General features: G+C 46.0%; 1 long non-coding RNA gene across 1 annotated transcript; it reads left to right on the top strand.

Moving 5' to 3' along the window:
• Window positions 1-4,948: 4,948 nt before the first annotated feature.
• Window positions 4,949-24,778, top strand: LOC140000545 (uncharacterized). The gene is made up of 2 exons (XR_011805590.1): window positions 4,949-11,374; window positions 11,479-24,778. It is a non-coding gene; the product is annotated as an uncharacterized lncRNA (long non-coding RNA).
• The last annotated feature ends 3,220 nt before the right edge of the window (window positions 24,779-27,998 follow it).

Raw genomic sequence — 27,998 nt, 5'->3', positions numbered from 1 at the left:
GGTCCAACAGGAATGGCAATGATAGGGTCAGAGTGTCCATTAGAGAGCCATTGAATTGCTAATACCCGCCGAGCAGGGTGGCTCACTGCCCTCCCCGGGGAAAGGAGGTTTTTTTGCTGAGCTTCTGCCTCTTCAATTAGGCTTGGTGCAGAAGTTGCAGTTTCCTTATGGGTTGGGATAGACATGTGTGTGATATATGGCATAATAATTCGTGTCAAGAAGATGGTTGATATTAATAAAGAAAGGGGAGATTTGGGAGTGTGGCCATGGGGGTCAGCAAGCCCCATGGTTGATGATAACATCAGACTCTTAACGATGAGGCCATCAGGAATGTAAGAGTTTAGAGGGAACAAAGAAGGGTGATTCAGGAGATGCCATGCAGTCTCAGGGTTGCTTGTTCTTCAGCCATTAAGGCATGGAAGTTGCTGGGTGTTTGCTGTTGCTGTTAAGTCAAAGTTGTTTGACCAATGAAAAGTTGTTTTGAAAAGGACTGCTAAGGGGTGAAGGGTATAAGAGGGGAACCTGTCCTCAAGATGAAGAAAGGCGACACGATATAATGAAGTTATGTCATCAATAAAGAAGCAGGAAAAAGGAATGAATAGGGACCGGCTAGCAGAACGGAGACCAAGACAGGAACAGGCACATTGATCGCCTCATGAAGATAGGTTCGGCCAAACTCAGCAATCCGCTCAAAGAAGCTCGTACAGAAAGTCGCTGGAAATAGGTGCACCGGAGCTGGGAAGAAGCTCAAGCTGAGAGAAGTGGACCCGTGCACACAACTGCCCCTCACTGGTGTGAAATATGTTCATCTGATTCGTGTCAATATGGAACAATGCTAGGGCAGAAGTTGCAGTTTCCTTATGAGTTGGGGGTTTTCTGGTTAGGCAATTCTCCCCTGCTGGAATATTTTTCTTACCCATAAATTGGACTAACATACGGAGGTCCTCCATAGAGGCACCACGCAAGAATGGTCGGGGTGCACCCAAAGCTAGGGCTTTACTCCACAACTCACCTCGTTCCCTATTAGGTTTGAACCTCTCTTTGAATTTGGGGTATCTGGGATTTTGAGCGTGGATTTGGTGGACTCGCCAAGAGTGGTCTTGGGACTTAATACTGAATGAACTAATGCAGCCCATTCGGCATCCATATTTATCTATGTCTCGTAAAAAGTCACTCCAGGTGGGAATGGGGGAGTTTGGATTCCGCCTACAACCACGATCATCATCCCTAAGAGCAGCTAGTATGCGATCCTGGGTATTTGCTACAAACATCTTAAGACAATCAGGGAGTCCATGGATGAGAGGGGTTAATCGAACCGGGTCAATAGGAACTAACACCGGGGATTTCCTGAATTCATCTCTTTCATATATCGCCTGAATGCAGGCTGCTTTCTGTACTGCTACAGCCAGGTCAGAATAGCTTGTGGCTCTAATTTCCAGGGGTTCCCCTCTCTCCTGAGGATCTATTCCACCTGCCCAGTATGTCGCCCGTGCAGTTATAGAGCAACTATGGTCTCCTGGTGTGGTGGTTAAAAATACTCCAGGTCTCCAAAAGCCTCCTGCCTCTTCTTCACTCAACATAATTTGATCTCCTCCTTCAAGAGAAACTCGCCACACATACTCAACTTCCAACTCCCCTGACTGCCTTGAGAACTTCTCCTGTATTTTAAGCAACTCTGCCGGTGACCATGGAATCGTTCACACAGTAGTGCGGATTCCACCATCATCATCAACAGTAGTCTCAGTTTGGGAGCAGGAGTTTCCTTAGCTTCCTGCTGAGCACAAGACAAACTGTCTCCTAACATAGCACAAATCACACCTTTACCCTTTCTTTGACCGATCTTTCGTGAAGCCTGACACTGATCATTGTGCTCTACCTCGTTCTCTTGATTTTTCCAAAGTTTTTGGGCTCACTCCTTCCCCACCTGGGAAGGGAAACATTTGCATTTTTGCAGCAGTTTATCCATAGCAATCCTGCCGACAATACCAATTTCTCTGTCGCGTTAAGGAGTGTAGCTGATTAACTGTTATGGGTCTGGTTACATTCAGAGCACTGAACTACCACGGTCAGGGATTCACCAATAACGTATAACCGCCCTTACTCTAGTCGCATTCAATGAGAAGTATCACGGCTAGGAACAATGCAATCAAGTGCAATTTATTACAGCAACAGGTACACAGGTTCTTTGGATTGCCGGCGATAGTGACTGTCTGCAAAAGCAAGCTAGCATGCATGAAATACACAGGTGCACAGCCTGGAAATTAATGCATTAAAAGGCACAAAGATTCTATAAAGATTTCTATGTTTCCGCAGAGATACACAGTATAACCAAGTGTTCAAATCTCACCCAAAGGCGTCCCAATGGGGGGAAAGAGAGGCTCAGCCCGTCAACTGGTCCCAGGAGTCAGGAGGTCCTCGGGATGGGGGACTTCAACTTGCCAGACGTTATCTGGGAGTGCCACACGGCTGACATGAGCAAGTCCAGGAGGTTCATGAAGCACCTAGATGATAACTTCTTGGTGCAGGTGCTAACGGAGCCAACTAGGAAAGGTGCCCTCCTAGACCTGTTGCTGGAAAACAGAGAGGGTCTGGTGGGAGATGTGGTGATTGGTGGCCGCCTTGGTCATAGCGACCATGAAGTGGTTGAGTTCAAAATTTACGGTGACAGAAGGAAAAGTGCCACCAAAACCTCATCCCTAGATATGGGGAAAGCAGACTTCAGGCTGCTCAGGGAACTAGTCAGCAAGGTCCCCTGGGAAACTGCTCTTGAAGGCCTTGATGTCCACCAGTGCTGGTCACTCTTTAAGCGATGCCTCCTAGAAGCACAAGATCAGGCAATTCCTAAATATCACAAGTCAGGCAGGTGGGGCAGGAGGCCGGCGTGGCTGAGCAGGAACATTCTAATGGAGATTAGGCGGAAAGAAAGAGTGTTTCGCTACTGGAAGGAGGGCCAGGTGTCATGGAAAGAATACAGGGATGCTGTTCGTGTTTGTAGGGAGAAAATTCGTGTGGCCAAAGCACATCTAGAGTTGAAGCTGGCTGTATCTGTGAGAGAAAATAAAAAGGGTTTTTTTAGATATGTGAATGGAAAAAGGAGAACTAAAGAATACATAGGGCCGCTCCTTGATAGGGAAGGTCTCCTCACAGACAATGACATAGGCAAAGCAGAGACGCTTAACGCCTTCTTTGCCTCTGTCTTCAATGCCGATGATGGGCTTCGGGACCCAGGGTGCCCTGAGCTGGAGGACCGGGACGGTGGGGATGACAAACTCCCAACCGACCCTGAACGTGTACGGGATTTGCTACTCCGCCTGGATCCCTACAAGTCCATGGGTCTGGATGGGATTCATCCCCGGGTGCTGAAAGAGCTGGCAGACGTCATCGCGGCACCTCTCTCAATTATTTTTCAACGATCCTGGGAATGTGGAGAGGTCCCGGTAGACTGGAAGCTGGCAAATGTTGTGCCGATTTTCAAGAAGGGTCAGAAAGAAGACCCTAGCAATTACAGGCCTGTCAGTCTCACGTCAGTGCCTGGTAAAATCATGGAGAAGATAGTTCTCGAACTTATTGAGGCGCACCTGGGGGACAAAGCAGTCATTGGTCCCAGCCAGCATGGGTTTGTGAAGGGTAGGTCCTGCCTAACTAACCTGATTTCCTTTTATGATAAGATCATCCGTATGGTGGACCAAGGGAAACCAGCTGATGTGATTTTTTTTGGACTTCAGCAAGGCTTTTGACACGGTTTCCCATAGGATCCTACTGGACAAAATGTCCACCATACAGCTAAATAAAAACATCATACGATGGGTGAGCAATTGGCTAACGGGCAGGGCCCAAAGGGTTATGGTAAATGGGGCTGCGTCAGGCTGGCGGGCAGTCACCAGCGGGGTCCCTCAAGGCTCCATTTTAGGGCCGGTACTTTTCAATATTTTTATAAACGATCTGGATGTAGGAATAGAAGGCATTTTGAGCAAGTTTGCTGATGACACCAAACTTGGAGGAGTTGTGGACTCTGTTGAGGGTGGAAAGGCCTTGAAGAGGGATCTGGATAGGTTGGAGAGCTGGGCGATCACCAACCGCATGAAGTTCAATAAGAGCAAGTGCCGGGTCCTGCACCTGGGACGGGGAAACCCTGGCTGCACGTACAGACTGGGCAATGAGACGCTGGAGAGCAGCCTAGAAGAGAGGGATCTGGGGGTCGTGGTAGACAGCAAGTTGAATATGAGCCAGCAGTGTGCCCTGGCAGCCAGGAGGGCCAACCGTGTCCTGGGGTGCATCAAGCACGGCATCGCTAGTAGGTCAAGGGAGGTGATTGTCCCGCTCTACTCTGCGCTGGTGCGGCCTCACCTCGAGTACTGTGTGCAGTTCTGGGCACCACAGTATAAAAAGGACATGAAACTGTTAGAGAGTGTCCAGAGGAGGGCTACGAAGATGGTGAAAGGCCTGGAGGGGAAGACGTACGAGGAACGGCTGAGGGCACTGGGCCTGTTCAGCCTGGAGAAGAGGAGGCTGAGGGGAGACCTCATCGCAGTCTACAACTTCCTCGTAAGGGGGTGTCAAGAGGCAGGAGACCTTTTCTCCATTAACACCAGCGACAGGACCCGCAGGAACGGGGTTAAGCTGAGGCAGGGGAAATTTAGGCTTGACATCAGGAGGGGGTTCTTCACAGAGAGGGTGGTTGCACACTGGAACAGGCTCCCCAGGGAAGTGGTCACTGCACCGAGCCTGTCTGAATTTAAGAAGAGATTGGACTGTGCACTTAGTCACATGGTCTGAACTTTTGGGTAGACCTGTGCGGTGTCAAGAGTTGGACTTGATGATCCTTAAGGGTCCCTTCCAACTCAGGATATTCTATGATTCTATGATGTATTCCCTCGGGATGGTATCTCCCCTGACGGTGGTATCTTCCCTGACATCCCCTCTCTCTTAGGCCAATTTATATTATTTTCTATCTTTCAGGTGGAGCTTGAGTGACTCTAGTCAAGCATATCTTAGTTATGATTGGTGAAAAGTTCTCTTGTCTCTGTTTAAAGTAATAGGCAACATATGGCGCCCAAACAGGCTGAGACCCAGACATGCTGAGAGACCTGAGAGACGCTGAGAATCCTGAGAGACGCTGAGAGACTCCAAGCACAGATGCGGACAGAGGTATTGCGGTGAGACGCGGAGATAGATCGCGGTGAGACGCAGAGACAGAGAATCGCGGTGAGACGCGGAGACAGAGATCGCGGTGAGACGCGGAGATAGAGAGATTGCAATGCGGAGATAGAGAGATTGCAGTGAGACGTGGAGACAGAGAATCGCGGTGAGACGCGGGACATCCAGAGTCGAGTTGCTACAGGAGATCGGAGGCGTCAGTGGAAACGGCAGACGACCGCCACCGTGTGGTGATCAGGCACATAGCAGAGGGGTGGAGATCACGACCCTGCGGCTCGTCTGACGTAACCACGGAGGAGGAAGCAGCTATCCAGCTTCTCTCTAGTATTCTCTCTAAGACAGGTGTATCTTGCAATGTAAAAAAAAAGATCAAATCCTTGGTGCATTGGGCTCAGAAGGAGGGTTGTCTGAAGGAAATCCCTATAATGTTTAGCCCAGCTGAGTGGCGGCATGTAGGAGATCGCTTAAGGGATAAAGCCATCTCAAGTGGAAAGCTAGATAAAGATGCAAGTGAGACGTGGCACACAGTGATTAATGTGCTGTGTGATATAACAACCGAACAGCAACTCAATATGGCGGCGGTGCAAGCCTTGTCAGTACCATCTGGGACTGACAGAATGCTGAGTACGAAACCTGAGACCTCAGGAATGCGGCTGACACTGTGAGGAATGTTTTAACAATTCCAATTCGTGTCCATAAATTCGTGTCCATAAATTCGTGCCCATAAAGAACAATTCTGTTTGAATCCTGTCTGCCTCTGGGCCCTGCACTGGCAGTTTAATTCTTGAACCACAGATGCAGTGTGTCCCAGTCTCCCCCTCATTCCAGTCAATTTATCACGTCTTCAGAAAACACTCCTTAAATTTGTGAACCTGTTTGCTTTTGTTATTCCGGACTTCTATTTCTAACAGTTACAGCCTTTTTTCCTGTCTTCTTCGAGATTAACTTAACACTGCTATAGATGTGTCTGTGAATGGCTGGGGAAGAATGTTTTAATTACTCGTGAAGCGTCAAATAAGAAAGCTGTTTGTGTTTGATGTCTGGGAGTTTCAGAACAACTGATAACAACTAGTGACTGTTATGAGATACTATGTGGATCCTTGGTATCTGGCCAGGGGGGCCAAGAGATTAAGAGGAAGAAAAAAGAAGCTGAAGGACGGTTGGGAGACAAGACCTGTGGAGAGTGTACAGAGAGTGTTCCATAAACTTGGAATAGTGCCGAGTAAGTACAAAGGGTGAGAGGAAGACTACGAGCCTTCAGCATGAAAGACCCCTAGAGACCCCCAGAGGAGACTGATGCGCATGCTCCAGTAGGAGGAACCGGACCCCGGAAGCTAATTTTAATAATCTCTTTTTTTAGAAGTAGTAATGAATATGTATTAGTCTAGGTGCATAAAAATCAGCTGCTTGATGTAACTGGTGTGCGTCCTGGTGGAGCAGAGACTCCCGGTGCACCCAGCGCTGTTTGCTTACCTCTATTCCTTTATATTCTTTTAATAAATCCTATTTTTTTATTTAATCCTAATTTGAATCCTGAGCCATTTATAACAATTTGGGGGCTCGTCCGGGATGGCTATAGTTCCTGAATTCTGATTTAATCTAGGAGAGGCGCCCCACCATTTGGTGGCTCCTGTTTGAGTCAGATCGGGACTAATGCCATCCTGAACCTGAATAAAGGTAAGCAAAGAATTTGATTTTTTTTTTGAGCTCCCGTGTTGCCGGCTGTTTTTTGCCCGTAATTCTGCGCGCGAAGATCCGGACGAAGACGACAGAGTCGTTTGGATACCGTTCGGTTGGATTCCGGTGTCCGGAATCGAACCGGATGAAGACGACAGTCGTTTGGATACCGTCTGGTTCGATCCCAGACGAAGACAGCAGAGACGCTGGTGGATACCGTCCGATTGGAGTCTGGACGAAGACAACTGATTCGTAAGATACCGTCCGGTTGGGTAAGGGTACGGTTGCCAGTTTTTGTGTGTGTGAGTGTAACTGAGACTTCTAAAGTCAGCGTGGAGGTCTTTTTGTTTTCTCACTGGTTCTAATCTCCTGTCGGGGGGGCTAGACTGGTGAGAAGAGGGATATGTGGGTGGGTGATAGGTCCTAAACCCCCTGCAAGACACTCTCACTGGGCAGCCAAGGGCTGTGGGAATTGCCACTAGTAAAATTCCCGGATGGGTCAGATAAAATCGAAGACCAAGGACCAGAAAGGGAGCAAATTACCAGATATATGACCAAAAAGTCCATTATGAATAATGATTAGAAATTGGAACAATAGGGGCCCCAGAAAATTAAAGAGTAAATTGAAAATGATTATTATATGATAGAATGACCAAAAGAACCCTTAAGACCCCCTGTATTTTGATCCACAGAGGACGGGGTCTGTCAGGCTTTGAACATTAATAGTAGAATACCCGTGGATCCAGAAAAGAGCAAGCTGAAACATTGGAATTAGAAATTAGAGAGCAATTGATTAAGAATGAATATGTGCTACATTTGTGCCTGTGCTGCACTTATACCACCAGATAACAGGAGCCTCTCGGGCCCCGAGAACCAGATCAAAAACAACCTCATGGTTCAGACTTTAACCAAGGGGTCTAAAATAAGGAGGAGTGTTCACAAAGGGACAGGTTATGTATATGTATAGGAATGTTTATGTATATGTAACTTTTTACTAAAGCAATTTGTCACGTTAGGCCTGCACGACTTTGGGGGGACTACCCGCCCCGTGCTGCACGGAACTGAGTAAACATACCTACTTTACAATCTTACTGACTGTGGAGTCAGCTTTCTGAGAATCATTTTGGTGAGCCAGGCAGGAGGCACTCTGCTCGGCTGCGGGATCGGCTGCAGCGTGGACGCCCCTAGGTGCACCCTGAGTGTTTTTGCTCGGAGGGGACTCCACTCTCAGCTGCTCACCGCAGGAGCAAAGATCTCCTGAAACTGCAGACAAACGGTATGTTTTCAGCTGCTGGAGGGATACTAACTGGAGTGTTAATAATTGTATGTGTTTTTATGTATGTATTTTGTGTTGAAAGCATTTGTGTAAATGTAAGGGTTTGAAACAAAGTGTTACAAGTCACTTCACAAAGAACACAGTCAGAGACAATACTTGTTTGGTTGGTTATCATTCTAAATTATATTCCTGTGGTATGAATGAGATGTGCTGGAGGCCTCCGTGTGCGAGTGTGCTGTGTGAGTGAGACGCAGCGTTGCTGCAAAGCGAGTGCAGAGTTCCGATCTGTTGTTCCATACTCTCCGCAAGGGGAGTGGGCAGAGACGAACAAAGTGCTTGACAGACTGAAAAGAAGTGCTGTTTTATCCAAGTTTTGAGTGGTAGTGTCTAATATATGGGCCCGGTGTATCTTGTGTATCTTGTGTATCCTATTTTTGCTCTTAAATGTTTTGACTGTGACAAGAAAAAGGCAGGAGCATGCTTCCTGCAACATATGAGGCCCGCACAGGCCGAGACCTGGACTTGCTGAGACCTGAACAGGCCGAGAGACCGGAGCGGCGCCGGGAGACCCGAGACACTACGGAGGGACTACCGCTGGACGGAGAGAGCCCTGAGAGACGCTGCAGAGCCACGGACGGCTCTGAGAGACACAGAATAGACCTGACAGAAGCTGCAAAACGCGGGGAAATTGAAGTAATTGCGGAACATCCGAGATCGAGTTGCTACGGGAGACCAGAGGCGTCAGTGGACACCGGTAGCCCACCCTCACCGTGAGGCAAGTCGGCACAGAGCAGAGGGACGGACATCAGGACCCTGCAGCCTGTCTGACATAACCATGGAGGCAGCGGCAGCAGCGGCTGTGCTGCTTCACTCTAGCATTCTTTTTATAAAAGGTTTATCTTGCAATGCAAAAAAGACTATTCGTCCCCAGATCGGTGTTATAACTATTACTAATGACGACTTAGCTCTATTGCGGGGCAGGAGTGCAGAGACGCAGATTACACTGCCAAATGACCACCGGCAGGCTCTTTCACAAACCTAAGGTTGCAGCTGGCACTGCCTGCAGCCGTATAGCAGACGTTACACTCTCTTTCCTAACTAGTAATCATGTGTCTCATCCATTTGTGGTGAATGGCCAGTGACAAAAAGAAAAGGGGGGGGACAAAGACAGAAACGGTACAAGGAGGATGCCACTGACACTAACAGCATGGGTAATAGGAGTAGTATAAGTGACACAGGTGACGGTGCGGGGTGCTCTGCCTGCTGCTCGCCCTCACCTGCCTATGCACTGCTGCCGACAGTGCTAGAGCAAAATGTGAAGACTGCTCAGACGGCAGTGATGAGAGTGCTTGTGTGAAGAAGATGTGTGCTGAGTCTGACTTTGTGTGCAACAGTGGTCAGTGTGTGCCAAACAGATGGCAGTGTGATGGGGATCCGGATTGTGAAGATGGGTCTGACGAAAGTGCTGAGCTGTGTCATATGAGAACATGCCGGGTAAATGAAATCAGCTGTGGTCCTCAGTCGACCCAGTGTATCCCAGTGTCATGGAAATGTGATGGTGAAAGAGACTGTGACAGTGGAGAAGATGAAGAGAATTGTGGCAATGTGACTTGTAGTGCAGCAGAGTTCACATGCAGTAGTGGACAATGTATTTCCAAAAGCTTTGTCTGCAATGGTCAAGGTGACTGCTCTGACCACTCGGATGAATCTTTGGAGCAGTGTGGCTGCCAGCCTGCACCTCCGGTGAAGTGTTCTGTGAGTGAGGTGCAGTGCGGCTCAGGTGAATGTATCTATAAGAAGTGGTGATGTGACAGAGATCCTTATTGCAAGGATGGAAGTGATGAAATTAACTGCCCTTCCTGGACCAGTTCAGATGTGAAGATGGGAACTGTGTCCATAGGAGTAGGCAGTGCAGTGGTGTGAGAGACTGGATGGCACTGATGAAGCAAACTGTAACAATGTTATTCAGTGCTCTGGACCTGACAAATTCAAGTGCAGTAGTGGGGAATGCATAGATATCAATAAAGTGTGTAACCAGCAGAGTGACTGCAAGGACTGGGGTGATGAGCCCCTGAAAGAATGCAACATAAATGAATGTGACTGTCCAGCTGGGAAACTGTGGGGATAGTGATGAATGTCAAAACCCTGGTATCTGTAGTCAAATCTGTATCAACCTGAAAGGCTATCAGATGAATCCTGCTACGGGAACCTGAAAAGGGCCATACAGCAAAGCAAATAGCAAATTAGATAACTGTTATTTAACTTGTCAGAAGATAAAAAAGAAAGTGTTTCAACAAGCAGCCACGGGAGGGAAGAATCACTGAACCCTTGATGTGAGGGACTGTACCTTGTTTTACTGACTACTGAAACAGCTGTGAGAACCGCAGAAAGGGACCCATGCACCCAGAATAAAAGGACCAGTAACTACTGAAACTTGGAGAGTTGAGCCCGCTCCTGGGAAACTGAAACTCAAGCTAAGGAAGAACTAATATTCTGGCAACGAGGCTCTGCATGAATTAAGGATGCCAAATAAAGGGGACAAGCCTGAAGGGAGAAAAGGGAGAAGGCAAGACTGGGGCAGGACCCTCCACTGCGGTGTGTATGGTCTACCGAGGGAAGCAACCCCTATGGGTATTGACTGCCGAGTGAGAGGGCCTCGACTGGACTTCTCCCACACTAAGGTCAGGTTGTCCTGAGAAAATAACATAAGACCCTTTTTTTTAACCTATATAAAATTGTGATTCGTTTTCCAGGAGCTGGATCACCCTGACAGGCCGAACGGTAACACAAGCCTGAATCAACCCTGAAGGTGTTTGCCTATTATGATCCAGATACGTGGGCAGAAGACAGATCGTGAGACTATAGGACCCCAGTATATATACTTAATAGAATAATTAGGTTATTAGCTGTAATAGAAATAGTTATAAATGATGAGAACTGCTTTGTATCAAAATTGCCTAGCTTTGGATTATTTACTAGCACAAGAAGGAGAAGTCTGTGGAAAATTTAGCTTTAGTAATTGCTGTTTAAAGATTGATAAAAAGGGTGTTTCTTCCTAGTAGCTGATAGAATGTTATGTTCTGGTTTAGGATGAGAAGAATGTTAATAATATGCTGATGTTTTAATTGTTTTTAATTGTTACAGAGCAGTGTTTACACCAAGCCAAGGACCAAGCCAAATTCAGCTTCTCACTGTCCTGCCAGCAGGCAGGCTGGGAGGAGGGCCGTACTGCTCGGGGTTAGGTTGGGCATCGGACAGCAGGTGGTGAGCAATTGCATTGTGCATCACTTGTTTCGTACACATTATTACTAGTAGTACTATTATAATCATTATTGTTATTATCTTCTTGTTTTTATCTCAACTCACAGGCTTCACTTTCCCATTTCTCTCTCCCATCCCAGAGAAGGAGAGGGGGGAGGTGAGCGAGCAAACACAAACCTGGAAGGATATGGAATGGGATTTATTTTCATGACTGCCTGGTGGACCATGGGTTAAAGAGTGTTATTTTTATTGTTATGTGGTGTAAAGATGTTATTGTCTAAACCTTGTATGATACCTTGTCTTACATTATTAATACACTGGGTGATAAATAGTACATTGGTAATAACTTCGTTAAAAAAGGAAGGGAATATGTCAATTATGATGCTTAAGAATTGGACCCTCCAAGAACAAACTGATGAAATCCAATTATTAATAACAGAAGAGACACGAATTGGGGATATTAAAAAGAAGATAAGGGATTGTGAGGAATGTTTTAACAATTCCAATTCGTGTCCATAAATTCGTGTCCATAAATTCATGTCCATAAAGAACAATTCTGTTTGAATCCTGTCTGCCTCTGGGCCCTGCACTGGCAGTTTAATTCTTGAACCACAGATGCAGTGTGTCCCAGTCTCCCCCTCATTCCAGTCAATTTATCACGTCTTCAGAAAACACTCCTTAAATTTGTGAACCTGTTTGCTTTTGTTATTCCGGACTTCTATTTCTAACAGTTACAGCCTTTTTTCCTGTCTTCTTCGAGATTAACTTAACACTGCTATAGATGTGTCTGTGAATGGCTGGGGAAGAATGTTTTAATTACTCGTGAAGCGTCAAATAAGAAAGCTGTTTGTGTTTGATGTCTGGGAGTTTCAGAACAACTGATAACAACTAGTGACTGTTATGAGATACTATGTGGATCCTTGGTATCTGGCCAGGGGGGCCAAGAGATTAAGAGGAAGAAAAAAGAAGCTGAAGGACGGTTGGGAGACAAGACCTGTGGAGAGTGTACAGAGAGTGTTCCATAAACTTGGAATAGTGCCGAGTAAGTACAAAGGGTGAGAGGAAGACTACGAGCCTTCAGCATGAAAGACCCCTAGAGACCCCCAGAGGAGACTGATGCGCATGCTCCAGTAGGAGGAACCGGACCCCGGAAGCTAATTTTAATAATCTCTTTTTTTAGAAGTAGTAATGAATATGTATTAGTCTAGGTGCATAAAAATCAGCTGCTTGATGTAACTGGTGTGCGTCCTGGTGGAGCAGAGACTCCCGGTGCACCCAGCGCTGTTTGCTTACCTCTATTCCTTTATATTCTTTTAATAAATCCTATTTTTTTATTTAATCCTAATTTGAATCCTGAGCCATTTATAACAATTTGGGGGCTCGTCCGGGATGGCTATAGTTCCTGAATTCTGATTTAATCTAGGAGAGGCGCCCCACCATTTGGTGGCTCCTGTTTGAGTCAGATCGGGACTAATGCCATCCTGAACCTGAATAAAGGTAAGCAAAGAATTTGATTTTTTTTTTGAGCTCCCGTGTTGCCGGCTGTTTTTTGCCCGTAATTCTGCGCGCGAAGATCCGGACGAAGACGACAGAGTCGTTTGGATACCGTTCGGTTGGATTCCGGTGTCCGGAATCGAACCGGATGAAGACGACAGTCGTTTGGATACCGTCTGGTTCGATCCCAGACGAAGACAGCAGAGACGCTGGTGGATACCGTCCGATTGGAGTCTGGACGAAGACAACTGATTCGTAAGATACCGTCCGGTTGGGTAAGGGTACGGTTGCCAGTTTTTGTGTGTGTGAGTGTAACTGAGACTTCTAAAGTCAGCGTGGAGGTCTTTTTGTTTTCTCACTGGTTCTAATCTCCTGTCGGGGGGGCTAGACTGGTGAGAAGAGGGATATGTGGGTGGGTGATAGGTCCTAAACCCCCTGCAAGACACTCTCACTGGGCAGCCAAGGGCTGTGGGAATTGCCACTAGTAAAATTCCCGGATGGGTCAGATAAAATCGAAGACCAAGGACCAGAAAGGGAGCAAATTACCAGATATATGACCAAAAAGTCCATTATGAATAATGATTAGAAATTGGAACAATAGGGGCCCCAGAAAATTAAAGAGTAAATTGAAAATGATTATTATATGATAGAATGACCAAAAGAACCCTTAAGACCCCCTGTATTTTGATCCACAGAGGACGGGGTCTGTCAGGCTTTGAACATTAATAGTAGAATACCCGTGGATCCAGAAAAGAGCAAGCTGAAACATTGGAATTAGAAATTAGAGAGCAATTGATTAAGAATGAATATGTGCTACATTTGTGCCTGTGCTGCACTTATACCACCAGATAACAGGAGCCTCTCGGGCCCCGAGAACCAGATCAAAAACAACCTCATGGTTCAGACTTTAACCAAGGGGTCTAAAATAAGGAGGAGTGTTCACAAAGGGACAGGTTATGTATATGTATAGGAATGTTTATGTATATGTAACTTTTTACTAAAGCAATTTGTCACGTTAGGCCTGCACGACTTTGGGGGGACTACCCGCCCCGTGCTGCACGGAACTGAGTAAACATACCTACTTTACAATCTTACTGACTGTGGAGTCAGCTTTCTGAGAATCATTTTGGTGAGCCAGGCAGGAGGCACTCTGCTCGGCTGCGGGATCGGCTGCAGCGTGGACGCCCCTAGGTGCACCCTGAGTGTTTTTGCTCGGAGGGGACTCCACTCTCAGCTGCTCACCGCAGGAGCAAAGATCTCCTGAAACTGCAGACAAACGGTATGTTTTCAGCTGCTGGAGGGATACTAACTGGAGTGTTAATAATTGTATGTGTTTTTATGTATGTATTTTGTGTTGAAAGCATTTGTGTAAATGTAAGGGTTTGAAACAAAGTGTTACAAGTCACTTCACAAAGAACACAGTCAGAGACAATACTTGTTTGGTTGGTTATCATTCTAAATTATATTCCTGTGGTATGAATGAGATGTGCTGGAGGCCTCCGTGTGCGAGTGTGCTGTGTGAGTGAGACGCAGCGTTGCTGCAAAGCGAGTGCAGAGTTCCGATCTGTTGTTCCATACTCTCCGCAAGGGGAGTGGGCAGAGACGAACAAAGTGCTTGACAGACTGAAAAGAAGTGCTGTTTTATCCAAGTTTTGAGTGGTAGTGTCTAATATATGGGCCCGGTGTATCTTGTGTATCTTGTGTATCCTATTTTTGCTCTTAAATGTTTTGACTGTGACAAGAAAAAGGCAGGAGCATGCTTCCTGCAACATATGAGGCCCGCACAGGCCGAGACCTGGACTTGCTGAGACCTGAACAGGCCGAGAGACCGGAGCGGCGCCGGGAGACCCGAGACACTACGGAGGGACTACCGCTGGACGGAGAGAGCCCTGAGAGACGCTGCAGAGCCACGGACGGCTCTGAGAGACACAGAATAGACCTGACAGAAGCTGCAAAACGCGGGGAAATTGAAGTAATTGCGGAACATCCGAGATCGAGTTGCTACGGGAGACCAGAGGCGTCAGTGGACACCGGTAGCCCACCCTCACCGTGAGGCAAGTCGGCACAGAGCAGAGGGACGGACATCAGGACCCTGCAGCCTGTCTGACATAACCATGGAGGCAGCGGCAGCAGCGGCTGTGCTGCTTCACTCTAGCATTCTTTTTATAAAAGGTTTATCTTGCAATGCAAAAAAGACTATTCGTCCCCAGATCGGTGTTATAACTATTACTAATGACGACTTAGCTCTATTGCGGGGCAGGAGTGCAGAGACGCAGATTACACTGCCAAATGACCACCGGCAGGCTCTTTCACAAACCTAAGGTTGCAGCTGGCACTGCCTGCAGCCGTATAGCAGACGTTACACTCTCTTTCCTAACTAGTAATCATGTGTCTCATCCATTTGTGGTGAATGGCCAGTGACAAAAAGAAAAGGGGGGGGACAAAGACAGAAACGGTACAAGGAGGATGCCACTGACACTAACAGCATGGGTAATAGGAGTAGTATAAGTGACACAGGTGACGGTGCGGGGTGCTCTGCCTGCTGCTCGCCCTCACCTGCCTATGCACTGCTGCCGACAGTGCTAGAGCAAAATGTGAAGACTGCTCAGACGGCAGTGATGAGAGTGCTTGTGTGAAGAAGATGTGTGCTGAGTCTGACTTTGTGTGCAACAGTGGTCAGTGTGTGCCAAACAGATGGCAGTGTGATGGGGATCCGGATTGTGAAGATGGGTCTGACGAAAGTGCTGAGCTGTGTCATATGAGAACATGCCGGGTAAATGAAATCAGCTGTGGTCCTCAGTCGACCCAGTGTATCCCAGTGTCATGGAAATGTGATGGTGAAAGAGACTGTGACAGTGGAGAAGATGAAGAGAATTGTGGCAATGTGACTTGTAGTGCAGCAGAGTTCACATGCAGTAGTGGACAATGTATTTCCAAAAGCTTTGTCTGCAATGGTCAAGGTGACTGCTCTGACCACTCGGATGAATCTTTGGAGCAGTGTGGCTGCCAGCCTGCACCTCCGGTGAAGTGTTCTGTGAGTGAGGTGCAGTGCGGCTCAGGTGAATGTATCTATAAGAAGTGGTGATGTGACAGAGATCCTTATTGCAAGGATGGAAGTGATGAAATTAACTGCCCTTCCTGGACCAGTTCAGATGTGAAGATGGGAACTGTGTCCATAGGAGTAGGCAGTGCAGTGGTGTGAGAGACTGGATGGCACTGATGAAGCAAACTGTAACAATGTTATTCAGTGCTCTGGACCTGACAAATTCAAGTGCAGTAGTGGGGAATGCATAGATATCAATAAAGTGTGTAACCAGCAGAGTGACTGCAAGGACTGGGGTGATGAGCCCCTGAAAGAATGCAACATAAATGAATGTGACTGTCCAGCTGGGAAACTGTGGGGATAGTGATGAATGTCAAAACCCTGGTATCTGTAGTCAAATCTGTATCAACCTGAAAGGCTATCAGATGAATCCTGCTACGGGAACCTGAAAAGGGCCATACAGCAAAGCAAATAGCAAATTAGATAACTGTTATTTAACTTGTCAGAAGATAAAAAAGAAAGTGTTTCAACAAGCAGCCACGGGAGGGAAGAATCACTGAACCCTTGATGTGAGGGACTGTACCTTGTTTTACTGACTACTGAAACAGCTGTGAGAACCGCAGAAAGGGACCCATGCACCCAGAATAAAAGGACCAGTAACTACTGAAACTTGGAGAGTTGAGCCCGCTCCTGGGAAACTGAAACTCAAGCTAAGGAAGAACTAATATTCTGGCAACGAGGCTCTGCATGAATTAAGGATGCCAAATAAAGGGGACAAGCCTGAAGGGAGAAAAGGGAGAAGGCAAGACTGGGGCAGGACCCTCCACTGCGGTGTGTATGGTCTACCGAGGGAAGCAACCCCTATGGGTATTGACTGCCGAGTGAGAGGGCCTCGACTGGACTTCTCCCACACTAAGGTCAGGTTGTCCTGAGAAAATAACATAAGACCCTTTTTTTTAACCTATATAAAATTGTGATTCGTTTTCCAGGAGCTGGATCACCCTGACAGGCCGAACGGTAACACAAGCCTGAATCAACCCTGAAGGTGTTTGCCTATTATGATCCAGATACGTGGGCAGAAGACAGATCGTGAGACTATAGGACCCCAGTATATATACTTAATAGAATAATTAGGTTATTAGCTGTAATAGAAATAGTTATAAATGATGAGAACTGCTTTGTATCAAAATTGCCTAGCTTTGGATTATTTACTAGCACAAGAAGGAGAAGTCTGTGGAAAATTTAGCTTTAGTAATTGCTGTTTAAAGATTGATAAAAAGGGTGTTTCTTCCTAGTAGCTGATAGAATGTTATGTTCTGGTTTAGGATGAGAAGAATGTTAATAATATGCTGATGTTTTAATTGTTTTTAATTGTTACAGAGCAGTGTTTACACCAAGCCAAGGACCAAGCCAAATTCAGCTTCTCACTGTCCTGCCAGCAGGCAGGCTGGGAGGAGGGCCGTACTGCTCGGGGTTAGGTTGGGCATCGGACAGCAGGTGGTGAGCAATTGCATTGTGCATCACTTGTTTCGTACACATTATTACTAGTAGTACTATTATAATCATTATTGTTATTATCTTCTTGTTTTTATCTCAACTCACAGGCTTCACTTTCCCATTTCTCTCTCCCATCCCAGAGAAGGAGAGGGGGGAGGTGAGCGAGCAAACACAAACCTGGAAGGATATGGAATGGGATTTATTTTCATGACTGCCTGGTGGACCATGGGTTAAAGAGTGTTATTTTTATTGTTATGTGGTGTAAAGATGTTATTGTCTAAACCTTGTATGATACCTTGTCTTACATTATTAATACACTGGGTGATAAATAGTACATTGGTAATAACTTCGTTAAAAAAGGAAGGGAATATGTCAATTATGATGCTTAAGAATTGGACCCTCCAAGAACAAACTGATGAAATCCAATTATTAATAACAGAAGAGACACGAATTGGGGATATTAAAAAGAAGATAAGGGATTGTGAGGAATGTTTTAACAATTCCAATTCGTGTCCATAAATTCGTGTCCATAAATTCATGTCCATAAAGAACAATTCTGTTTGAATCCTGTCTGCCTCTGGGCCCTGCACTGGCAGTTTAATTCTTGAACCACAGATGCAGTGTGTCCCAGTCTCCCCCTCATTCCAGTCAATTTATCACGTCTTCAGAAAACACTCCTTAAATTTGTGAACCTGTTTGCTTTTGTTATTCCGGACTTCTATTTCTAACAGTTACAGCCTTTTTTCCTGTCTTCTTCGAGATTAACTTAACACTGCTATAGATGTGTCTGTGAATGGCTGGGGAAGAATGTTTTAATTACTCGTGAAGCGTCAAATAAGAAAGCTGTTTGTGTTTGATGTCTGGGAGTTTCAGAACAACTGATAACAACTAGTGACTGTTATGAGATACTATGTGGATCCTTGGTATCTGGCCAGGGGGGCCAAGAGATTAAGAGGAAGAAAAAAGAAGCTGAAGGACGGTTGGGAGACAAGACCTGTGGAGAGTGTACAGAGAGTGTTCCATAAACTTGGAATAGTGCCGAGTAAGTACAAAGGGTGAGAGGAAGACTACGAGCCTTCAGCATGAAAGACCCCTAGAGACCCCCAGAGGAGACTGATGCGCATGCTCCAGTAGGAGGAACCGGACCCCGGAAGCTAATTTTAATAATCTCTTTTTTTAGAAGTAGTAATGAATATGTATTAGTCTAGGTGCATAAAAATCAGCTGCTTGATGTAACTGGTGTGCGTCCTGGTGGAGCAGAGACTCCCGGTGCACCCAGCGCTGTTTGCTTACCTCTATTCCTTTATATTCTTTTAATAAATCCTATTTTTTTATTTAATCCTAATTTGAATCCTGAGCCATTTATAACAATTTGGGGGCTCGTCCGGGATGGCTATAGTTCCTGAATTCTGATTTAATCTAGGAGAGGCGCCCCACCATTTGGTGGCTCCTGTTTGAGTCAGATCGGGACTAATGCCATCCTGAACCTGAATAAAGGTAAGCAAAGAATTTGATTTTTTTTTTGAGCTCCCGTGTTGCCGGCTGTTTTTTGCCCGTAATTCTGCGCGCGAAGATCCGGACGAAGACGACAGAGTCGTTTGGATACCGTTCGGTTGGATTCCGGTGTCCGGAATCGAACCGGATGAAGACGACAGTCGTTTGGATACCGTCTGGTTCGATCCCAGACGAAGACAGCAGAGACGCTGGTGGATACCGTCCGATTGGAGTCTGGACGAAGACAACTGATTCGTAAGATACCGTCCGGTTGGGTAAGGGTACGGTTGCCAGTTTTTGTGTGTGTGAGTGTAACTGAGACTTCTAAAGTCAGCGTGGAGGTCTTTTTGTTTTCTCACTGGTTCTAATCTCCTGTCGGGGGGGCTAGACTGGTGAGAAGAGGGATATGTGGGTGGGTGATAGGTCCTAAACCCCCTGCAAGACACTCTCACTGGGCAGCCAAGGGCTGTGGGAATTGCCACTAGTAAAATTCCCGGATGGGTCAGATAAAATCGAAGACCAAGGACCAGAAAGGGAGCAAATTACCAGATATATGACCAAAAAGTCCATTATGAATAATGATTAGAAATTGGAACAATAGGGGCCCCAGAAAATTAAAGAGTAAATTGAAAATGATTATTATATGATAGAATGACCAAAAGAACCCTTAAGACCCCCTGTATTTTGATCCACAGAGGACGGGGTCTGTCAGGCTTTGAACATTAATAGTAGAATACCCGTGGATCCAGAAAAGAGCAAGCTGAAACATTGGAATTAGAAATTAGAGAGCAATTGATTAAGAATGAATATGTGCTACATTTGTGCCTGTGCTGCACTTATACCACCAGATAACAGGAGCCTCTCGGGCCCCGAGAACCAGATCAAAAACAACCTCATGGTTCAGACTTTAACCAAGGGGTCTAAAATAAGGAGGAGTGTTCACAAAGGGACAGGTTATGTATATGTATAGGAATGTTTATGTATATGTAACTTTTTACTAAAGCAATTTGTCACGTTAGGCCTGCACGACTTTGGGGGGACTACCCGCCCCGTGCTGCACGGAACTGAGTAAACATACCTACTTTACAATCTTACTGACTGTGGAGTCAGCTTTCTGAGAATCATTTTGGTGAGCCAGGCAGGAGGCACTCTGCTCGGCTGCGGGATCGGCTGCAGCGTGGACGCCCCTAGGTGCACCCTGAGTGTTTTTGCTCGGAGGGGACTCCACTCTCAGCTGCTCACCGCAGGAGCAAAGATCTCCTGAAACTGCAGACAAACGGTATGTTTTCAGCTGCTGGAGGGATACTAACTGGAGTGTTAATAATTGTATGTGTTTTTATGTATGTATTTTGTGTTGAAAGCATTTGTGTAAATGTAAGGGTTTGAAACAAAGTGTTACAAGTCACTTCACAAAGAACACAGTCAGAGACAATACTTGTTTGGTTGGTTATCATTCTAAATTATATTCCTGTGGTATGAATGAGATGTGCTGGAGGCCTCCGTGTGCGAGTGTGCTGTGTGAGTGAGACGCAGCGTTGCTGCAAAGCGAGTGCAGAGTTCCGATCTGTTGTTCCATACTCTCCGCAAGGGGAGTGGGCAGAGACGAACAAAGTGCTTGACAGACTGAAAAGAAGTGCTGTTTTATCCAAGTTTTGAGTGGTAGTGTCTAATATATGGGCCCGGTGTATCTTGTGTATCTTGTGTATCCTATTTTTGCTCTTAAATGTTTTGACTGTGACAAGAAAAAGGCAGGAGCATGCTTCCTGCAACATATGAGGCCCGCACAGGCCGAGACCTGGACTTGCTGAGACCTGAACAGGCCGAGAGACCGGAGCGGCGCCGGGAGACCCGAGACACTACGGAGGGACTACCGCTGGACGGAGAGAGCCCTGAGAGACGCTGCAGAGCCACGGACGGCTCTGAGAGACACAGAATAGACCTGACAGAAGCTGCAAAACGCGGGGAAATTGAAGTAATTGCGGAACATCCGAGATCGAGTTGCTACGGGAGACCAGAGGCGTCAGTGGACACCGGTAGCCCACCCTCACCGTGAGGCAAGTCGGCACAGAGCAGAGGGACGGACATCAGGACCCTGCAGCCTGTCTGACATAACCATGGAGGCAGCGGCAGCAGCGGCTGTGCTGCTTCACTCTAGCATTCTTTTTATAAAAGGTTTATCTTGCAATGCAAAAAAGACTATTCGTCCCCAGATCGGTGTTATAACTATTACTAATGACGACTTAGCTCTATTGCGGGGCAGGAGTGCAGAGACGCAGATTACACTGCCAAATGACCACCGGCAGGCTCTTTCACAAACCTAAGGTTGCAGCTGGCACTGCCTGCAGCCGTATAGCAGACGTTACACTCTCTTTCCTAACTAGTAATCATGTGTCTCATCCATTTGTGGTGAATGGCCAGTGACAAAAAGAAAAGGGGGGGGACAAAGACAGAAACGGTACAAGGAGGATGCCACTGACACTAACAGCATGGGTAATAGGAGTAGTATAAGTGACACAGGTGACGGTGCGGGGTGCTCTGCCTGCTGCTCGCCCTCACCTGCCTATGCACTGCTGCCGACAGTGCTAGAGCAAAATGTGAAGACTGCTCAGACGGCAGTGATGAGAGTGCTTGTGTGAAGAAGATGTGTGCTGAGTCTGACTTTGTGTGCAACAGTGGTCAGTGTGTGCCAAACAGATGGCAGTGTGATGGGGATCCGGATTGTGAAGATGGGTCTGACGAAAGTGCTGAGCTGTGTCATATGAGAACATGCCGGGTAAATGAAATCAGCTGTGGTCCTCAGTCGACCCAGTGTATCCCAGTGTCATGGAAATGTGATGGTGAAAGAGACTGTGACAGTGGAGAAGATGAAGAGAATTGTGGCAATGTGACTTGTAGTGCAGCAGAGTTCACATGCAGTAGTGGACAATGTATTTCCAAAAGCTTTGTCTGCAATGGTCAAGGTGACTGCTCTGACCACTCGGATGAATCTTTGGAGCAGTGTGGCTGCCAGCCTGCACCTCCGGTGAAGTGTTCTGTGAGTGAGGTGCAGTGCGGCTCAGGTGAATGTATCTATAAGAAGTGGTGATGTGACAGAGATCCTTATTGCAAGGATGGAAGTGATGAAATTAACTGCCCTTCCTGGACCAGTTCAGATGTGAAGATGGGAACTGTGTCCATAGGAGTAGGCAGTGCAGTGGTGTGAGAGACTGGATGGCACTGATGAAGCAAACTGTAACAATGTTATTCAGTGCTCTGGACCTGACAAATTCAAGTGCAGTAGTGGGGAATGCATAGATATCAATAAAGTGTGTAACCAGCAGAGTGACTGCAAGGACTGGGGTGATGAGCCCCTGAAAGAATGCAACATAAATGAATGTGACTGTCCAGCTGGGAAACTGTGGGGATAGTGATGAATGTCAAAACCCTGGTATCTGTAGTCAAATCTGTATCAACCTGAAAGGCTATCAGATGAATCCTGCTACGGGAACCTGAAAAGGGCCATACAGCAAAGCAAATAGCAAATTAGATAACTGTTATTTAACTTGTCAGAAGATAAAAAAGAAAGTGTTTCAACAAGCAGCCACGGGAGGGAAGAATCACTGAACCCTTGATGTGAGGGACTGTACCTTGTTTTACTGACTACTGAAACAGCTGTGAGAACCGCAGAAAGGGACCCATGCACCCAGAATAAAAGGACCAGTAACTACTGAAACTTGGAGAGTTGAGCCCGCTCCTGGGAAACTGAAACTCAAGCTAAGGAAGAACTAATATTCTGGCAACGAGGCTCTGCATGAATTAAGGATGCCAAATAAAGGGGACAAGCCTGAAGGGAGAAAAGGGAGAAGGCAAGACTGGGGCAGGACCCTCCACTGCGGTGTGTATGGTCTACCGAGGGAAGCAACCCCTATGGGTATTGACTGCCGAGTGAGAGGGCCTCGACTGGACTTCTCCCACACTAAGGTCAGGTTGTCCTGAGAAAATAACATAAGACCCTTTTTTTTAACCTATATAAAATTGTGATTCGTTTTCCAGGAGCTGGATCACCCTGACAGGCCGAACGGTAACACAAGCCTGAATCAACCCTGAAGGTGTTTGCCTATTATGATCCAGATACGTGGGCAGAAGACAGATCGTGAGACTATAGGACCCCAGTATATATACTTAATAGAATAATTAGGTTATTAGCTGTAATAGAAATAGTTATAAATGATGAGAACTGCTTTGTATCAAAATTGCCTAGCTTTGGATTATTTACTAGCACAAGAAGGAGAAGTCTGTGGAAAATTTAGCTTTAGTAATTGCTGTTTAAAGATTGATAAAAAGGGTGTTTCTTCCTAGTAGCTGATAGAATGTTATGTTCTGGTTTAGGATGAGAAGAATGTTAATAATATGCTGATGTTTTAATTGTTTTTAATTGTTACAGAGCAGTGTTTACACCAAGCCAAGGACCAAGCCAAATTCAGCTTCTCACTGTCCTGCCAGCAGGCAGGCTGGGAGGAGGGCCGTACTGCTCGGGGTTAGGTTGGGCATCGGACAGCAGGTGGTGAGCAATTGCATTGTGCATCACTTGTTTCGTACACATTATTACTAGTAGTACTATTATAATCATTATTGTTATTATCTTCTTGTTTTTATCTCAACTCACAGGCTTCACTTTCCCATTTCTCTCTCCCATCCCAGAGAAGGAGAGGGGGGAGGTGAGCGAGCAAACACAAACCTGGAAGGATATGGAATGGGATTTATTTTCATGACTGCCTGGTGGACCATGGGTTAAAGAGTGTTATTTTTATTGTTATGTGGTGTAAAGATGTTATTGTCTAAACCTTGTATGATACCTTGTCTTACATTATTAATACACTGGGTGATAAATAGTACATTGGTAATAACTTCGTTAAAAAAGGAAGGGAATATGTCAATTATGATGCTTAAGAATTGGACCCTCCAAGAACAAACTGATGAAATCCAATTATTAATAACAGAAGAGACACGAATTGGGGATATTAAAAAGAAGATAAGGGATTGTGAGGAATGTTTTAACAATTCCAATTCGTGTCCATAAATTCGTGTCCATAAATTCATGTCCATAAAGAACAATTCTGTTTGAATCCTGTCTGCCTCTGGGCCCTGCACTGGCAGTTTAATTCTTGAACCACAGATGCAGTGTGTCCCAGTCTCCCCCTCATTCCAGTCAATTTATCACGTCTTCAGAAAACACTCCTTAAATTTGTGAACCTGTTTGCTTTTGTTATTCCGGACTTCTATTTCTAACAGTTACAGCCTTTTTTCCTGTCTTCTTCGAGATTAACTTAACACTGCTATAGATGTGTCTGTGAATGGCTGGGGAAGAATGTTTTAATTACTCGTGAAGCGTCAAATAAGAAAGCTGTTTGTGTTTGATGTCTGGGAGTTTCAGAACAACTGATAACAACTAGTGACTGTTATGAGATACTATGTGGATCCTTGGTATCTGGCCAGGGGGGCCAAGAGATTAAGAGGAAGAAAAAAGAAGCTGAAGGACGGTTGGGAGACAAGACCTGTGGAGAGTGTACAGAGAGTGTTCCATAAACTTGGAATAGTGCCGAGTAAGTACAAAGGGTGAGAGGAAGACTACGAGCCTTCAGCATGAAAGACCCCTAGAGACCCCCAGAGGAGACTGATGCGCATGCTCCAGTAGGAGGAACCGGACCCCGGAAGCTAATTTTAATAATCTCTTTTTTTAGAAGTAGTAATGAATATGTATTAGTCTAGGTGCATAAAAATCAGCTGCTTGATGTAACTGGTGTGCGTCCTGGTGGAGCAGAGACTCCCGGTGCACCCAGCGCTGTTTGCTTACCTCTATTCCTTTATATTCTTTTAATAAATCCTATTTTTTTATTTAATCCTAATTTGAATCCTGAGCCATTTATAACAACACGATCTTTTTCATCGGTTCCTGCACTCACCCCGGTTCGGGGTATGACCTCTCCAATAAATCAAGCAGCGGCAGAAATAACAAAGGGACGATTGGAACAGAGTACTGATGAGGAGTGGGGGTTGCTCTCCCCACCCCCCACGCCGGAAAATCTGGATGAAGCTGCGCTGCCAGTATCTGTGCCGCTGCCAGGCAGCAATAAATCCACTCGGGATGCTTCACCAATGACAAGTGCAGCAGCAGCTTGCGAAGATTGACCTTCACTGGAGTAATTGTTCCAAGAACTGCTAGTGAAATTCGAGAACTTACAAATTACGGATTCAGAGGAGCTTCCTCTTTCATCTGCCCCACCGGAGCAGACACCCTCATTATCCGTTGCTACAACACCGTCGGCACCAAGGAGGGACAGGTGCTCTGACGTCATACGTGATGCTTTCATAGAGGGGCATAGGCATGCTACATCTTTGGCCTGCCCTATTATCCACCCTGTGCAAGGCACTGGGTTGTGGCAGCCGCATGATTGCAAGCTTTTACAACAAGCCCGAAAAATGGTTTTGGACTATGGATTACAATCCCAAGCGGCTTGACAGATAATTCAATGGATTTTTCAGGCAAAACCAATGTGTCCACTTGACTGTCGAAACTTGGCGCGCTTATTGTTAACTCCTTCCCCATTGTTATTGTTTGAAAGGGAATGGTTGTGGTTAGCACAGGGGAAGTGGGTCAACTGCGTCAACCGGGGGACCCTCTGTATGGGATTACTGCAGAGATGTTAAAGGGAACAGGTCCTTATCTCAATACCCAGATTCAGTTGCAGTTCCTGTGATTATTCACCAAACAGCTGCACAGCTCGCAGTGAGGGCTCTTAGTCTCCCAGGGGAAAAGAAAGCACCTCCATTTGCATCAGTAGAACAGGCCCCTGGGGAACCATATGCTAAATTTATCGATCGGTTGTGGGCAGCAATTTCTGATCATCCTGATCTAACAGCGGAGTCTAAAAGCGGTGTGTTTAAAATGCTTGCGTTTGACAATGCAAACCCAAAAACTCAAAACATCTTAGTTACACTGCCAAGAACCACACTGGTAGAGGACATGTTGGAAAGGGTACAGAGAGCTGATCAGTCCAGGCAACCAGATGTGGTGGCACAAGACTGTCAGAGATTTGCTTTTATGGTACCCTCCATTAACAAACAGGCCCCGGAAAAGCACTATGAATGGCTAGTGCTTCCGCAGGGTATGAAGAATTCCCCTACATTATGTCAATTATATGTGGCCTGGGCATTACAACCAATTCGGACAGCATGGTGTGATGCAATTATTTACCATTATATGGATAACATTCGGTTTGGTAGGCCAGAAGGCTTCCAGGATTCAGATTTAAAGATTATTTGGGATACTTTGGAAGCAAAAGGGTTGAAGATAGCCCCAGAGAAGGTTCAATGGAAACATCCATGGCTATACTTGGGATGGAAAATATCAGACTCTACTGTCTGTGGACTTTACTGTCCACAGAAAGGTGATATAACTACGGTGTTACATACTTTGACAGATGTACAAATGTTCCTGGATAATATTCAGTGGGGTTGCCACATTGTAGGGATTACTAATGACGACTTAGCTATATTACTACCTTTCTTGCGGTGCAGGAGCGCAGAGCCACAGATTACACTAACAAATGACCACCGGCAGGCTCTTTCACAAATAGCTTCTAAGGTTGCAGCTGGCGCTGCTTGCAGATGTATAGCACAAGTTGCACTCTCCTTCCTAATTAGCAATCATGTGTCTCATCCATTTGCGGTGCTTGGTCAGTGGCAAAAAGAAAATGGGGAGAGTAAGGGGCGACAAAGACAGAAACGGTTTCAGGAGGATGCCTCTGATGCTAACAGCACTGGGACTAGGAATAGCATAAGTGAAACAGGTGATGGCAAGGGTGGAATGATAGGGCAGCATTTTCAAGTTCTGGAATGGATTTTCCTACAGATTCAGCCAAAAACGAGTGTTCAAACACGGGCGGAAGCTATCGCAGAGTTAGTATGTGAGGGTTGCTCTCAGAGAATTGAGATCAGCGGGCAGGAACCAGGAGATCTGCCAGGATCTACTCAGGATCATTTGGAATGGGGTTTACAGCAATCCATAACACCACAAGAAGCTGTGTTAGATTACCCAAGACTGGTACATTCCCGAACTCCAAAAGGGCCTCTCTGGCAAGTTATAAGATCATATAAATGGCAGGTAGTACCACAGCTTTTGTCCCGACCAGTGGTGGGTTGCACTGTATACACTGATGCAGGTGCAGCAAGTAGGAAGGCTGTGTGTGTGTGTGGTAGGAGAACGGAAGTTGGGAGAAATACATAATTCCAGAGGAGACAGGGGATTCATTACAAACATTGGCATTGTCTGCAGTTGTTTGGGCTTGTCAGTGCTGGATTCATGAGCCGATTAATTTCGTCTCAGGTTTTCTGTATGTTGTCAACATGGTAAAACGGATAGAGGATGCCTTGATATGGAACACTAAGAGGGACAGATTATTTCTGCAGCTGCAAGATGCCATTCAGGGGAGAACTACACCTTACTGTGTTATCCATATACGTAGTCATCAGTTCTCGATTGGGTTAGCAGAAGGTAATTCACAAGCAGACAAATTCGTGAGTATTGATACTTTTTCAAAATTCATATGGGCAACGGCACGGGGGGAGAAAAAACACACCTTGTGTGTAGACATCTGATGGTGTGTGTTGCCATTATGAGAGTGCCACAGCAGATCAAGACGGACAATGGTCCAGCGTATGTCAGCAAAAGAGTTAGAATATTTATGAAAATGTGGGGAGTAAAGCATATCACAGGTGTTCCATATTCTCCCATGGGCCAAGTGTTGGTTGCATGATCACATCAGGTTTTAAAGGAACAATTAGTGAGATTAAAAGAGATCAAGGACATCGATGAGCGATTGTCTGAGGCATTGGTTGTCTTGAATCACTTATGTTTGACTAGTGACCGAGAAGACCCTCCTGTGAGTATTCATTTTCAAACAATAAATAGAGCAGCACCAAATGTGTTACCACAAATAAGAGTGAATTACCGAGATCCTGCTACAGGAACTTGGGAAGGGCCATACGGGTACAGAAATACAAATAACACCTGTGGTTACAATGACACTGCTAGGCAGGGTTTAGGGGCTTATGGCGCGG

The sequence above is a fragment of the Anas platyrhynchos genome, chromosome W (genome assembly GCF_047663525.1).
Source record: "Anas platyrhynchos isolate ZD024472 breed Pekin duck chromosome W, IASCAAS_PekinDuck_T2T, whole genome shotgun sequence".
Taxonomy (NCBI): domain Eukaryota; kingdom Metazoa; phylum Chordata; class Aves; order Anseriformes; family Anatidae; genus Anas; species Anas platyrhynchos.
This window is presented reverse-complemented; position numbering and strand designations above follow the sequence as displayed.